The sequence below is a fragment of the Gekko japonicus genome, unplaced genomic scaffold, assembly GCF_001447785.1.
Source record: "Gekko japonicus isolate JY-2015 unplaced genomic scaffold, Gekko_japonicus_V1.1 scaffold2015, whole genome shotgun sequence".
In the NCBI taxonomy this organism is placed as follows: domain Eukaryota; kingdom Metazoa; phylum Chordata; class Lepidosauria; order Squamata; family Gekkonidae; genus Gekko; species Gekko japonicus.
In genome coordinates, this window is record NW_015160281.1 from 224,123 (window position 1) to 239,396 (window position 15,274).

At 51.7% G+C, this 15,274-nt stretch overlaps 1 protein-coding gene across 1 annotated transcript in view; it reads right to left on the reverse strand.

Moving 5' to 3' along the window:
* The window catches only part of LOC107114020 (protein bicaudal D homolog 2-like), a 30,310-nt gene extending 18,404 nt beyond the window's left edge, over nt 1-11,906 (reverse strand). Inside the window, exon 1 of the mRNA XM_015415444.1 lies at nt 11,722-11,906. The gene's annotated coding sequence lies outside the window, so the exon portion shown is untranslated. The remainder of the gene's footprint in view (nt 1-11,721) is intronic.
* Nucleotides 11,907-15,274: the final 3,368 nt, after the last annotated feature.

Below are 15,274 nucleotides of genomic sequence, written 5' to 3' on the forward strand. Positions count from 1 at the left end.
TTTTTCCAAATCATTTCTAATATATATATATATATATATATGGTATCAGATTGATCTAATTTCTGTGCACTGAGGACAAGCAAGTCCTAGGTTACAAACTGAACTCTCCCATGCAAGAACAAGAGGCATTTCTTCCTTTAGGAGGTGCTGTGGTCAGAAGGAAAGAAAAAGCTTTCAGCTTTGTTTTTGCATGTGGGTGGGTATTAGTCAAATTTTATGGTCCTAAAATAACAGAATGACTTTCAATCTGGAAAAGAAAAAAAAAGTGCTAATGTTGCATTTTTTTCAATTTTCCTGAAAATTTCCTTTTTTTCCGGAAAAAAGCCCGTTTTTTTTCCGAGCGTCAAAATTTCCAGAAATTTTGCATCTCTATCCAGCACTTCAGCTTCCTCTCTGTGTGTGGCTCCGCCCCATAACAACAACAAGAAGAGAAGAGATTGGATTTATATACCGCCCTTTACTACCCAAAGGAGTCTCAGAGAGGCTCACAATCGCCTTTCCCTTCCCCTCCCCACAACAGACACCCTGGGAGCAATGTTCCCTCTAAGCTGTGGAATCTTGTGAGCAAAAATTCTACTTTGTGAGCTACTGACATTAAAAGTTATGAGTAAGCGGTTTGGCTACTGCATAAATTAGTTTGCTCTGGAGCCATCCTCCCTGAGCTAAAATGAAAACGTGTGAGCTGGAGGCTAATAAACTGTGAGCTAGCTCACACTAACTCAGCTTAGAGGGAACACTGCCTGGGAGGTAGGTGGGGCTGAGAGAGCTCTGAGGGAACTGCTCCTGAGAAAACAGCTCTGAGAGAACTTGTGACTGACCCAAGGTCATCCAGCAGCTGCACATGAAGGACTGGGGAATCAAACCCGGTTCTCCCAGATTAGAGTCCACCCACTTAACCACTACACCACACTGGCTCACTAGCAGAGCTCTTGAAGAAAACTGTAGTGTCTGTTCACATTGGTTGGCAGCGTTTGGGGAGCTGGCACTAGAGTCGGTGTAGCCAACCTCTGGGAGGCTGCCGGATAGAACTGACTGATGGCACTGGAGAGAGATGCTTCTCCTAGGTAAGTTATTATGTTTGCCCCAAGGGTTCCAATGGGGGCCTAGAAAAACGCTGGTATTTTAAGAGTTCTATACTCAAAGAGAATTTAGTGCACCCTGTGTCTTGTATGTATATCACTCTCCTTGAAAAGGATTGTATTCCATGCAGGTAAATTATTAGAGTCCCCTGGGACTAGAAATTGTGAAACTGACAAGGGGCTGTTTGAATGTTTGAGCGTAGCGTAAACCCGCACTCTGATGTATTCTTTCGGTGAACCTATATTTGATAATACTGGACACTAATTTATATAATAGTATAGAAAAATTTAAAAAATAAAAAGCAGAAAACAGATCTACCTTAAGCATACATCTATTATAAAGTAAAGGTAAAGGTTTCCCTTGCTCGAAAGCCAGTCGAATCTGACTCTAGGGTTACGGTGCTCATCTCCGTTTCAAAGCCGAAGAGCCAGCGCTGTCCGAAGACGTTCCCGTGGTCATGTGGCCGGCATGACTAAACGCACACGGAACGCTGTTACCTTCCCACCAAAGTGGTACCTATTTACCTACTTGCAATTTCTTGCTTTCGAACTGCTAGGTTGGCAGGAGCCGGGGCCAGAGACGGGAGCTCACTCTGTCATGCGGCACCCGGGTCTCGAACAGCCGAACTACCGGCCTTCCGGTCTGCAGCTCAACCTCTTAACCACTGAGCCACTGCAGCCCCTTCATCTATTATACACAGTGTCATATATTTTTCCATAACCTCCAGGAGGGGCCTAGAGATCTCCAGAGATTACAATTGATCTCCAGACAACAGATCAGTTCCCCTGGAGAAAACAGCTGCTTCTGGAGGGTGGACCCTATAGCAGTCATACCCTGCTCTCCCTAGGCGCCACACCTCCAAATCGCCAGGAATCTCCAAACCCGGAGCTGCCAACCTCTAACCTCAGAACTGAGCAAGTTTTTCAGGGATGTGTCTGGGAAAGAAAGAGTCAAGGCCGAAAGAATGAGAGATGAAAATACTTACTCACTGGGAGCTTTAGAGTGCTATCCTAAACAGACTTACACCTTAATAGACCAATTCACTTCAAATCAGCTTAGAACAGGGGTGTCAAAAATGCGGCCCGGGGGCCAGATCAGGCCCCTGAAGGGCTTCCATCAGGCCCGCAGTGGAACTGGCCGTCTCCTGTTTCCAGTTCTACTCCTGTATCATAGCTTGCTTCGCCAGACTCTCTTAATCACTCAGTCATTGCATGTTTTCCCCTGGGTCCTAGACTCAGAACTCTGAGCATGAGATCTCTGTGGTGAATGTTGATAAATCAAAAGTAGGTTTGTAGCCTACACAGCTAATGTTTTAAGCATGTTTTTATTTTAAGTAAAAAAAACCTCTCTGCGTTTGTGTCCTTTATAAAGTTGATAGCTCCACTACCTGGCATTATATTTCATGACACACGTAGCCCGGCCCGACAAGGTCTCATTTATGTCAGATCTGGCCCTCCTAACAAATGAGCTCAACACCCCAGGCTAAGAAAGATGCAACTCTGGTTAGAACTGCGCTGCTAATCTGTTTTGGCCCAGATGGCAGGCACCACCACTTAAAGGGCCATTAGTTACACACGGCGCACGTTTTTAGGTTTCCATAATGGAAGAGAGGCAGCCGGGTGACATCCTGCCAAACGCCGGTGCGTGTTCCCAAACGGCCTCCCGATCCCTCGTTGATCCAAGTTTGTCTTGCCTCCAGCATGGTACAAACGGGTGGCTACAATAAAGCCAAACAAGAGGACAGTAGTGCCACTGTGAGAGGCGGGAGAAGCTCTTGATTGTATGTAGGCCCCCCTCCCCTTCTCAACAGCTCAAAGAGGCACTGCCCTGCGTTTCTTCTGGAAGAAACCGGGGAAAAGAAGAAAACTCAAGGCTTGGGAGGAGTCACTGAGAACACCTCTGTGGGCATCCTCGGCCTGGCCCCATGAAGCAGGCAGAAGAAGAGGAGATTGGGTTTATACCCCGCCCTTCACTACCCAAAAGAGTCTCAGAGCGGCTTACAAACTCCTTTCCCTTCCCCTCCCCACCACAGACACCCTGGGAGGTAGGTGGGGCTGAGAGAGCTCTGACAGAAACGGCTCTTTTTCAAGAACAGCTTGGTGTAGTGGTTAAGTGCGTGGACTCTAATCTGGGAGAACCAGGTTTGATTCCCCACTCCTCCACTTGCACCTGGCTGGATGACCTTGGGCAAGCCATAGTTCTCTCAGAGCTGTCCTTGAAAAAGAGCAGTTTCTGTCAAGAGCTCTCTCAGCCCCACCTACCTCACAGGGTGTCTGTTGTGGGGAGGGGAAGGGAAAAGAGTTTGTAAGCCGCTCTGAGAGTCCTCTGGGTAGTGAAGGGTGGGGTATAAATCCAATCTCTTCTTCTTCTTCTATCAGAACTACGGCTTGCCCAAGGTCATCCAGCCAGGTGCACGTGGAGGAGTGGGGAATCAAACCCAGTTCTCCCAGATTAGAGTCCGCGCACTTAACCAGGACACCAAACCAGACTGTGGACAGGCTTCGCTGACTATCAGAGGACACATCGAAGCAGGTGGCTCTTGAAGGGATACAGGAACCTAAGCTGTTAGGAGCGAGAGGTCAGATCCAACTGGGCCGACCCTCTCATGGAATATAGACAAAATGCCTGGGTGAGGTCATCTTCCAAGCACAGACAGACAGATGCCTCTCTGGTTCAAGAGAAAGGCAACCGCCACCCCCTGCAAGACCTGAACTCTGGGATTCAGAGTAGTGCGGCCTCTGTCCAGGGAGGGCTATGCCTGCTTCCAGCTTGTGCATTTAATTTGGGCCGGTTACGAAGGACAGGTTGAACAGGCCACCGTGCATTACTTACGAGGAAAGGCAAAACTGATCCCTAACAACAGCTGAGGGGTGACATGATCGAGGTTTATAAGATTATGCCTGGGATAGAGCAGGTAGAAAAAGAGATACTTTTCTCCCTTTCTCACAATACAGGAACTCGTGGGCACTCAATGAAATTGCTGAGCGGTCGGGTTAGAACGGATAAAAGGAAATCCTTCATTAACACACAGAATTCACTGCCACGGGAGGTGGTGGCAGCTACAGGCATCGACAGCTTCAAGAGGGAACTGGATAAGCATATGGAGCAGAGGTCCATCAGTGGCTATTAGCAACAAGGTATAGATAGGGGCTCTCAGTCTGGGGCAAGGGATGCTCTGTATTTTTGGGGCTTGGGGGGGGGGCAACAGTGGGAGGGCTTCTAGTGTCCCGGCCCCGCTGGTGGACCTCCTGAGAGCACCTGGTATTTTTGGCCACTGTGTGACAGAGTGTTGGACTGGAAGGGCCATTGGCCTGATCCAACATTGGCTTCCTTTATGTTCTTATGTTAACCATCCTGCAGCTCTGGACCTCGTTTGGGAGACCCACACCCTCATGGCCCGTTTTATACAGGACGTGATCCAGGGCCCTTCCTCCTTAAGTATCCCACACGTGCCCCCATGCTGTGATCACATATGTACAGGTCGAATGCTGGTAACAAGCTGCCTAATACGCCACATCACAAGTACATTGACACGCAAGCGCTCCATACCTGCCCCATCTCAGAAGAAGGGGTTTCACCTGCAGACCACACTTAACTCAAGGACCCCACTTGGTGCCCAAACAGATGGAACCTGAGGCAGAGCTTCACTCAGCTAACTTAGGAACACCGGTGATAGCTCTGCTAAGGGGGGGAGACTCCCCCACCAGTCCTTCAACGCACTCGGCTCCTATTTCACCTTCCCCTGTTGAGACACACAACATAGATGGGGCCCTGGCTGAAACGCCACATCGGGCCCCTCCCTGGGTGTGTGTCAAGTGCCGCCAAGTTGCAGCCAACTTATGGAGACCCCCTCAAGAGGTCTTCAGGGCTAAAGGCGAACAGGTGGTTTGCCATTGCCTTCCTCGGCAGAGTGACCCTGGACTTCCCTTGGCGGCCTCCCATCCAAGCACCGACAAGGGCCATGTTGGAATCAGGCCAGTGGCCCATCCAGTCCAGCACTCTGTGTCACACGGTGGCCCAAACCCAGGGGTCATCAGGAGGTACGCCAGCAGGGCCAGAACTCCAGAAGCCCTCCCACTGTAGCCCCCCCCCAAGCACCAAGAGAACACAGCATCCCTGCCCCAGACATAAGAACATAAGGGAAGCCATGTTGGATCAGGCCAATGGCCCATCCAGTCCAGCACTCTGTGTCACACAGGGGCCAAAACCCAGGGGCCATCATGAGGTCCACCAGCGGGGCCAGAACTCCAGAAGCCCTCCCACTGTTCCCCCCCCCTCCAGCACCAAGAAGACAGACCATCACTGCTCCAGACATAAGAACATAAGGGAAGCCATGTTGGATCAGGACAGTGGCCCATCCAGTCCAGCACTCTGTGTCACACGGTGGCCCAAACCCAGGGGCCATCAGGAGGTCCACCAGCGGGGCCAGAACTCCAGAAGCCCTCCCACTGTTGACCCTGCTTAGCTTCCCAGATCTGAAAAGATCAGGCAAGCCTGGGCCATCCAGGTCACAGGGAGAATGGCAACCCAGAGACCAAGCCCTGTGAAGAAAGGCCGAGGGACTTGGGAATGTTCAGTTTGGAGAAGAGGACGTTGAGGGGGGGACATGATTGCTCTCTTGGAGTATCTGAAGGGCTGTCACGTAGAGGAGGGCAGGGAGCTGTTCCTGTTGGCAGCAGAGGAGAGGACTCACAGTATACTGGGTTTAAATTACGGGTGGGAAGGTACCGGCTGGCTATTACGAAAAACTTTTCAACACTCAGAGTTGTGCCACAGTGGAATTGGCTGCCTCGGGAGGTGGTGGCAGTCTTCAAGCAGCGGCTGGACAAACGCCTTGTCAGGGATGCTCTAGGCCAGTGATGGCGAACCTTTTAGAGAACGAGTGCCCAAACTGCGACCCAAAACCCACTTATTTATCGCGAAGTGCCAACACGGCAATCTAACCTGAATACTGAGCTTTTACTTTAGAAAAAACAACTCATACGTTAACTTAAGATGATCCAAAGAAAGTAAGGAAAGCAATCCCAAATGCCTTCATCTACTTAAAATTATTTGGCAGAGAATTCGACACTTTATTGATGGTCTGGGCCTGGCTGGGGCGATGGCACATGTGCCCACAGAGAGGGCTCTGAGTGCCACCTCTGGCACCCGTGCCATAGGTTCGCCCCCACTGGTCTAGGCTGTTCCTGCATTGAGCAGGGGGCTGGACTAGATGGCCTGTGTGGCCCCTTCCCACTCTACGGTTCTATGATTTGGGGGGAGACAGTGGGAAAATGTACAACCACGGCAACAACCAAACCACAGCGCACGGGAGAAACATCGAAGGAACTGATCACTAAAAGAGACCCCAAAGCACAACACCCTGACTCGAATGGCTGGCCTGATCTCATTAGATCTCAGAAGCTAAAGCAGAGCTGGCCCCAGCGACTGTTTGGACGGGAGACCACCAAGGAAGTCCAGGATTGCTCCGCAGAGGCAGGCAACAGCAACCTACCCGAAACGTCTCTTGCCTCGAAAGCCCGACGGGGTCGCCATTAGTCAGCTGCGACTTGACAGCGCTTTCCAGGGCCACTGCCAGCCGGAGAGGAAATCTGGGCTCCCTTGGCAAACCCAGGACAGTTTGTGGTTTGTACTTGAGCCGAGCGACGCCACACTGAGAAACCTGTCCTTCAACCCGGAGGTACACTGAAAGACACTTCAACACGGCCAGGTGGACCAAAGCTTGCATCCCTCAACCGTGACCATGACAGACAAGGAGAAAAGAGGGGGTTCTCTACAAAAACTACAAACCTCAGCGTGTATTCCAGCCCCAAAAACATCAGGGAAGGGGAACCAAATACTCGAGTTTCCCGTGATCACAGAGAAAATCTCTCGGGAGAACGGCTCACTTCTATGAAACACACAGAAGCACACAACGCTGCCTTCTACTGAATCAGGCCCGTTGTCCATCAAAGAGGAAGAGATTGGATTTGTACCCCGCCCTTCACTACCCAAAGGAGTCTGAGAGCGGCTTACAATCTCCTTTCCCTTCCGCTCCCCACAACAGACACCCTGTGAGGCAGGTGGGGCTGAGAGAGCCCTCTCGAGGACTGCTCCTGAGAGAACAGCTCTGAGAGAACTCATGCCTGACCCAAGCTCACACCAGCAGCTGCATGTGAAGGCGTGGGGAATCAAACCTGGTTCTCCCAGATTAGAGTCTACGCTCCTAACCACCACACCAAACTGGTTCTCTCAAAGTCAGTATTGTCTACTCAGACTGGCAGCTGCTCTCCAGGGTCTTAGGCTGAGGTCTTTCACATCACCAGTGGTCTGGTTCCTTTCCACTGGAGATGCTGGGGATTGAACCTGGGGCCATCCGCATGCCAAGCAGATGCTTTACCGCAGAACCGGGGCCTCTCGCCATACCGAGATCACAAAGTGCTCACCAAATCCAAAGGATGCAAAGACGAGAACCATCGTCTCCTGCTGTGGCAAACGGTCTTATGTCACCCTAGTGACTAATAGAGTTCTATCCGCTTTGGCAAGTATGGGGGGAGGATGTTGCTGCCTGGAGACAGGCCAGAAAAAGACTTCTGCTTTCCGCAGCAGCGCTGACACGCAAGCAGACGAGTGCTGCTTCCTCGGGACGATGCAACAGCTACTCCGCCTCCATGGGGCTGTCGAGGGCCAAGTGCAGAGTGACACTGCAGAAAGCCCAAACCCAGTTTGCATCAAGGAGGTACCCTTGAACCCGGGACACACTGCTTCAGAGAGTGGCCTTTCTGTTAGGCGAGAGGGCGGAGGAGCAATTGGTTGCCCGGCCCCTTCAGGAACTTACTGCAACTGGAGAACTCCTGCGTGCAGAAAATATTTTTATTTAGCAGAGGCACTGACGTCTCAGGAATGCGGCTGAGCCAGAACACACTCTGTTTGGGCAGGTGAAGGATCGCTCGGCCTCCACCTGCTGTCGGAAAGGGCGCAGCCCAAACACAGGTTTTCGGCCACGGGGGAGAAGTAGGCCCAAAGCTCAACAGAGAACACAGGCAAGGAAGTGGGGGGGGGGGGAGACAAGGGCTGCACCCCCAAGGCTTCTAAGTAAAAAGCAGCCAAAGCCACGATCGGAAAAGGCAGAAGGAATAATATCACCTGGTCACAGCCTTCCAGTGCGCCCCGCCCATTTAATAGCAAGAGAGGAAGAGCGCCCCCCCCCCCGGGTCAAACCACATTGGGGCATGTCAGAAAGCACTTTAGAATAACTCACTTGCTGTGAAGTAGGCAAGATTAAGAGGGAGGCAACTGATTAGGCCAAGGTCACCAAGGGAACATAAGAGAAGCCGATGTTGGATCAGACCAATGGCGCATCCAGTTCAACACTCCGTCACAGTGGCCAAAAATACCAGGTGCCCTCAGGAGGTCCACCAGCGGGGCCAGGTGGACAGTTGCTCCCCCCCCCAGCACCAAGAAGACAGAGCATCACTTGCCCCAGACCGAGAGTTCCTATCTATAAAGGTAAAGGTTCCCTTGCTCGAAAGCCAGTCGAATCCGACTCTAGGGTTGCGGTGCTCATCTCCGTTTCAAAGCCGAAGAGCCAGCGCTGTCCAAAGACGTTTCCGTGGTCATGTGGCCGGCATGACTAAACACCAAGGCGCACGGAACGCTGTTACCTTCCCACCGAAGTGGTACCTATTTATCTACTTGCAATTTCTTGCTTTCGAACTGCTAGGTTGGCAGGAGCTGGAACTAGAGACGGGAGCTCACCCTGTCTTGCGGCACACTCGGGTCTCGAACTGCTGAACTACCGACCTTCCACAGCCTGCAGTTCAGCGTCTTAACCACTTGAGCCACCGCAATTATAGCCAATAGCCACCGCTATTGTGGCTAATAGTAACTGATGGACCTCTGCTCCAGATGTTTATCCAATTCCCTTTTGAAGCCGTCCATGCTTGTAGCAACTGCCACCTCCTGCGGCAGTGAATCCCGTGTGTTAATCACTCTTTGGGTGAAGGACTTCCTTTTATCTGTTCTAACCCAACTGCTCAGCAATTTCACGGAGTACCCACGAGTTCTTGTCTTGTGAGAAAGGGAGAAAAGGACTTCATTGGACCCAAGCCTCCGTAGGGCCTGCAAGGCAGAGACGTTCCGCCAGGCATTCAGTTGAGGACAGAGACAGCTGGCACTCTCATGCTCTCCTCCTCGCCCCTCCCCACCACCCCCTTTACCCAGAGAGCTGATGGGAACAGAACTTTCTTGTCACCTTAGACAGTGTAATGTATTGTTTGACTGATACATTGTTTTAAGTAGTTTTTAATGTTATTTCACGGATTATTGTGTTGGTTTTGATGTGAGCCACTCGGAGACCTGCTTGCAGGGAAGGGCAGCCTAAAAAGTTGAATGTGGTAAATAAATAATAATAATGAAGAAGAAGAAGAGATTAATAATAAAGAAGAAGAGGAGATTGGATTTATACCCTGCCCTTCAGTACCCAGAGAAGTCTCAGAGCGGTTTACAGACTCCTTTCCCTTCCCCTCCCCACAACAGACACCCTGTGAGGTGGGTGGGGCTGAGAGAGCTCTTGACAGAAACGGCTCTTTTTCAAGGACCGCTCTTATCAGAACTACGGCTTGCCCAAGGTCATCCAGCCAGGTGCAAGTGGAGGAGTGGGGAATCAAACCCGGTTCTCCCAGATTAGAGTCCGCACACTACACCAAAAGACCATAGACAAACACATCAACCCCTTTTACCCCCCGGGTCGAACCACATTGAGGCAGGTCAGAAGACATGAGGGTAACTCGCCCAAGTTCAGTCATTCCAGATTTATACCTAGCATGTGTTTTTACCCTAGGTAAAGGTTTCCCTTCCTCCAAAGGCAGTCGAATCCGACTCTAGGGTTCTGGTGCTCATCTCCGTTTCCAAGCCGAAGAGCCAGCGCTGTCCAAAGACTTCTCCGTGGTCATGTGGCCGGCATGACTCGACGCCGAGGCACAAGAAACGCTGTTACCTTCCCACCGAAGGGGTACCCATTTATCTACTTGCAATTTCTTGCTTTCGAACTGCTAGATTGGCAGGAGCTGGAGCCAGAGACGGGAGCTCACTCCATCACGCAGCACTCGGGTCTCGAACCGCTGAAGTACGATTCCCCTTCCTACATTTTAGACTTACAACAGCCCTGTGAGGTAGGCCAAAACTTTAACGAGAGGGCAACTGACAGGGCAAGGGCACTAAAAGATGTCACTGGGACTCAAGCCTTCCAGACCTTCAACAAACACACCAATCCCGACCTTACCTTTTTACCCTCTGGGTCAAAGCACATCAGGGCAAGACAGAATTTGTTGTTGTTCAGTCGCACAGTCGAGTCCGACTCTTTGCGACCCCATGGACCAGATCACGCCAGGCCTTCCTGTCTTCCGCCGTTCTCCGAAGTTGGCTCAATTTCATGTTCATTGCATCTATGACACTGTCTAACCATCTCATCCTTTGCCGTCCCCGTCTTCTTTGACCTTCAGTCCTTCCCAGCATCAGGGTCTTCTTCTCCAGTGAGTGCTCCCTTCTCATTGGGTGGCCAAAGTATTTGAGCTTCAGTTTCATTATCTGGCCTTCCAGGGAACAGTCAGGATTGATTTCTTTTAGGATGGACTGATTTGATCTTCTTGCAGTCCAAGGGACTCTCTAGAGTCTTCTCCAGCACCATAGTTCAAAAGAAATCTATTCTTCGGCGCTCGGCCTTCCTTATAGTCCAACTCTCGCAGCCATACATGACTACTGGGAATACCACTGCTTTGACCATACGGACTTTTGTTGGCAGGGTGATGTCTCTACTTTTTATCATGCTATTGAGGTTTGCCAGAATACCCTCTAGGTTAACTCACTCAGGTTCAGTAATTCCAGGTTTCTACCCAGAACATGTTTTCACCCTGCCTTTCCTCCAATGCATTCAGGCTAGATTGAAGGCTATTCCATCAGGGAAGCTACTGGGACGCTTAAATAAGGGGCCTTACTCTGAGCAACTGTACCAGTGCGGTTCCGGCCAAACAGACCCCCTTCAACACTTTCTATTCGACTGTGATTTGCCTAATGAGGCAAGAGATAGTTGGATCAAATCTTATATCCAGAACTCTAGGTGTGAACTGGATCATTTGAGGTTCCTTTTAGCAGGGGTGGATTGTAATTTTAATATTACATTTGGCAGTTGCCAAGTTCTTTTCTCAGTCAACGAAGCCTTAAAAGTAGCACTAAATTTTTATAATGTATCGATACATGTATTAAATAAAATTCCTTCCTTTTTAGTCTTAGTGCGACGCTGTTCAGAGCCGAATTGGCCGTAAGAGCAGCACCCTTAAAGCAAAACAAACAAAACATTCATGACTGCAAGCACGTTCCCTCCCTCCTCCGTTTTGTTGGCACAACAACCCTACGAGGTAGGCACAGTGCAACTAACTGGGCCAGAGTCGCTGTAAGTTTTTATAGCCCAACGGGGATCCAGACAAAAGCCTTCCCAGACCTCAGCCCACCACCAACAACCCCGGCTTTACCGGCTCGCGCGGGACTTCCGGCTTGGAAAAGCGCGGGGGTCAGACTAGAGGACCTCGAGGGATCCCGCCGCCGGACTTTCGGTTTCCACTCCCCCCCCCCCCACATCCACACACCGCGCGCGCAGGGCCTCACCTCAGCCGAGGGGCGTGGTCCGCCTGCTCCAATCGGAGAGCGCGAAAGGAACTTCACGGGAAAACTTATTTCTAGCCTTAACAGACCGCGGCTGAGAGGCCCGTTATCCGCCAAGCAGCGACCGCGCCGGGCGGCACCAGAGGCGGCGGCGTCTGATTCATCCGCTTCATTCCCTCCCCCTTTTATAAGCCCCGCTCCTTTTTCGCCCTCCCCGGACGTTTGAAATTCCTCGCGCGCCTAAACGGGAGACTGCCCTGTCTGTTACATCTGATTGACATGGGAGCCCACGCTCGATTGGTCGCTTCGGGGGGCCCGGTTTGGCGCGCGGCGGTTCTCATTGGCCGGCTCTGACGCAAAGCGGTCACCGCCTTCCCTAATAGGTCAAGGAAGTTGGTGGGAGACGCCTCCTCGACGCCACGTCCCTCCCCCTCTCAGTTTTACCCTCTCTAGGCCACGCCTATGAACTTTGCCTTCGAGCGAACGGAAGTCCCTTGCCCCACCCCCTAATTCTTCTGGCCACGCCTCTCTTACTGGCTCTCTAACGGTCATGGAAAGAGAGGCGGGGATACAGTTTGAGTGGCACGTGTGCGGACCAATGGAAATCCAGCTTTTCTTTTGAGGCGAGGCTTCTGCGACGGGCTTTAAGCATCGCCCTCATAGTCCTGCCCTCTCAGATCTGAGTGAGGTGAGGGAGGGTCTTAAATACAGAACTTTATATATGTGTATCTATGGGTTTCCTCCACGGAGTGAGAAATGGTGCTTTAAAGCTCCAACAGATCCAAAGGGATCGCACAGCGGGGAAAGAGAGAACAGGGGAATCCAATATGCAGAAAGGCAATTTTGTTCACCTCTGGCGCCCCCGGATTTCTATGACATTTTGCTGCTACAGACCGGCATGGCTACCCCATCTGAAAAGAGCAAGGAAGGAGACATGGTTGTTATTCTGGGAGGTACCCAGGCGCCACCTGGAGGTTGGCATGGCAATCCTTCTGAGCCAGGTGACCTCCCAGAAATGCAACTGATCCGCAGACGACAGAGACTATCAGTTCCTCTGGAGAAAATGGTTGCTTTGGAGGATGGGCTTCCTGTTGGGTTGCCAACCTCCAGGAGGTGGCTGGACTCCTGCTATTACAACTGAGAGACCAGTTCAGCCTGGAGAAAATGGCCATGGTGGAAGGTGGACTCTATGGCATTATACCGCATTGAAGCCCCTCCCCAAACCCCGCACTCTTCAGGCTCCACCCCCCAAATCTCCAGGTATTTCCCCACATCGAACTGGCAACTCTCTGAGGTTCGGGGGTGCCAGCCTCCAGGTGGGGCCTGGGGATCCCCTGGAATTACAGCTCATCTCCAGACGACGGTGATCAGTTTCCCCTGAAGAAAATGGCTGCTTTGGAGGAGGGACTCCGTGGCACTGTGCCCCCCTGAGGTTTAGGGATGCCAGCCTCCAGGTGGGGCCTGGGGATCCCCTGGAATTACAGCTCATCTCCATACGACAGAGACCAGTTTCCCCTGGAGGAAATGGCTGCTTTGGAGAGGGGACTCTGTGGCCTTGTGCCCCACTGAGGTTCAGGGATGCCAGCCTCCAGGTGGGGCCTGGGGACCACCGGAATTCCAGCTCCTCTCCAGACTACAGAGATCAGTCCTCCTGGAGGAAATGGCTGCTTTGGAGGGGGGACTCTGTGGCCTTGTAACCCACTTAGGTCCAGGGATGCCAGCCTCTGGCCTGAGGATCCCCTGGAATTACAGTTCATCTCCAGACTCCGGAAATTAGTCCCCCTGGAGAAAAGGGCTGCTTTGTAGGGGGGACCCCGTGGCACTGTACCCCCCTGAGATTCAGGGATGCCAGCCTCCAGGTGGGACCTGGGGATCCCCCAGAATCACAGCTCATCTCCAGACCACAGAGATCAGTCCCCATGGAGAAAATGGCTGCTTTGGAAGGTGGACTCTGTGGCCTTGTGCCCCACTGAGGTCCAGGGATGCCAGCCTCCAGGTGGGGCCTGGGGATCCCCCGGAATTCCAGCTCATCTCCAGACCAATGCTCCCCCTAAGCTGTGGAGTCTTGTGAGCAAAAATTCTACTTTGTGAGTTACTGCCATTAAAGTTGTGAGCAAGCAATTTGGCTGCTGCATAAATTAGTTTGCTTTGGAGCCATCCTTCCTGAGCTAAGACAAAAATGTGTGAGCTGGAGGCTAAAAATCTGTGAGCTAGCTCACACTAACTCAGCTTAGAGGGAACACTGCTCCAGACCACAGAGATCAGTCCCCATGGAGAAAATGGCTGCTTTGGAGGGTGGACTCTGTGGCATTGTGCTCCACTGAGGTTGTGCGATGCCTCCAGGTGGGACCTGGGGATCCCCTGGAATTCCAGCTCATCTCTGTAGTCTCCAGTTTCCCCTGGAGGAAATGGTTGCTTTGGAGGATGGACTCTGGGGCATTGTGCCCATCTGAGGTCCATGTCCTTCCCAGGCTCCGTCCCCAAATCTCCAGGCGTTTCCCAGCCTGCAGCTGGCAACCTTACGCCCCATCCCCTGCCGGTGGCCAGGGCTGACCTGGCAACCACCTGGCTCCCCCCTTCCCCCAAAATCTCCAGGTATTTGCAACCTGGAGTTGGCAGTCATAGTTGGCATGAAATCACGCTGTCTCCACGTGAAATGCACACTGGCATCCCAGCCTAGTGGCTGAACTAGGGAAGGAGGCTGGAGAGATCTGAACGACTCCTGGCGGGATTATGCTTGCTACTCGTGCAATTTGTACCAAAGCAGAGCTTTTTACAAAATGTGCAGTCCAAAGACATTTCCGTGGTCATGTGGCCGGCATGACTAGACACCAAGGTGCACGGAACGCTGTTACCTTCCCACTGGAGTGGTACCTATTTATCTACTTGCAATTTCTTGCTTTCGAACTGCTAGGTTGGCAGGAGCTGGAACTAGAGACGGGAGCTCACCCTGTCTTGCGGCACACTCGGGTCTCGAACTGCTGAACTACTGACCTTCCACAGCCTGCAGTTCAGTGTCTTAACCACTTGAGAAGGCGCTGTAAAAAGAATGGATGATAAGGTTGCCAGGTGCAAGCTGGGAAATTCCTTGAGATTTTGAGGTGGAGCCTGAGGCGGGCAGGGTTTGGTGAGGGAACTCAGCAGGGAGGCGATGTCATAGATTTCACCCTGGCCTCTGATGCCGCCCTTTCCTAGAGTAATTTACCTCTGTCGTCCATAGATCAATTGTAATTCCAGGAAAACTCCAGGCCCCACTCGGAGTAGGGAGACTGAGTTGTCTTAGCTCAGGAAGGATGGCTTCAGAGCAGACTAATTTAGGCAGCAGCCCAATCGCTCGCTCACAACTTTAATGCCAGGAGCTCACAAAGTAGACTTTTTGCTCACAAGACTCCACAGCTTAGAAGGAACATTGATTACCACTAGTCTTGCCAACCTCTAGGTGGCACCTCCTGCTATTACAATTAATCTCCAGGTGACCAAGATCAGTTCCTCTGGGGAAAACATCCACTTTAGAAGCTGGATTCGATGGCATTAAACCCTGCTGAGGTCCCTCCCC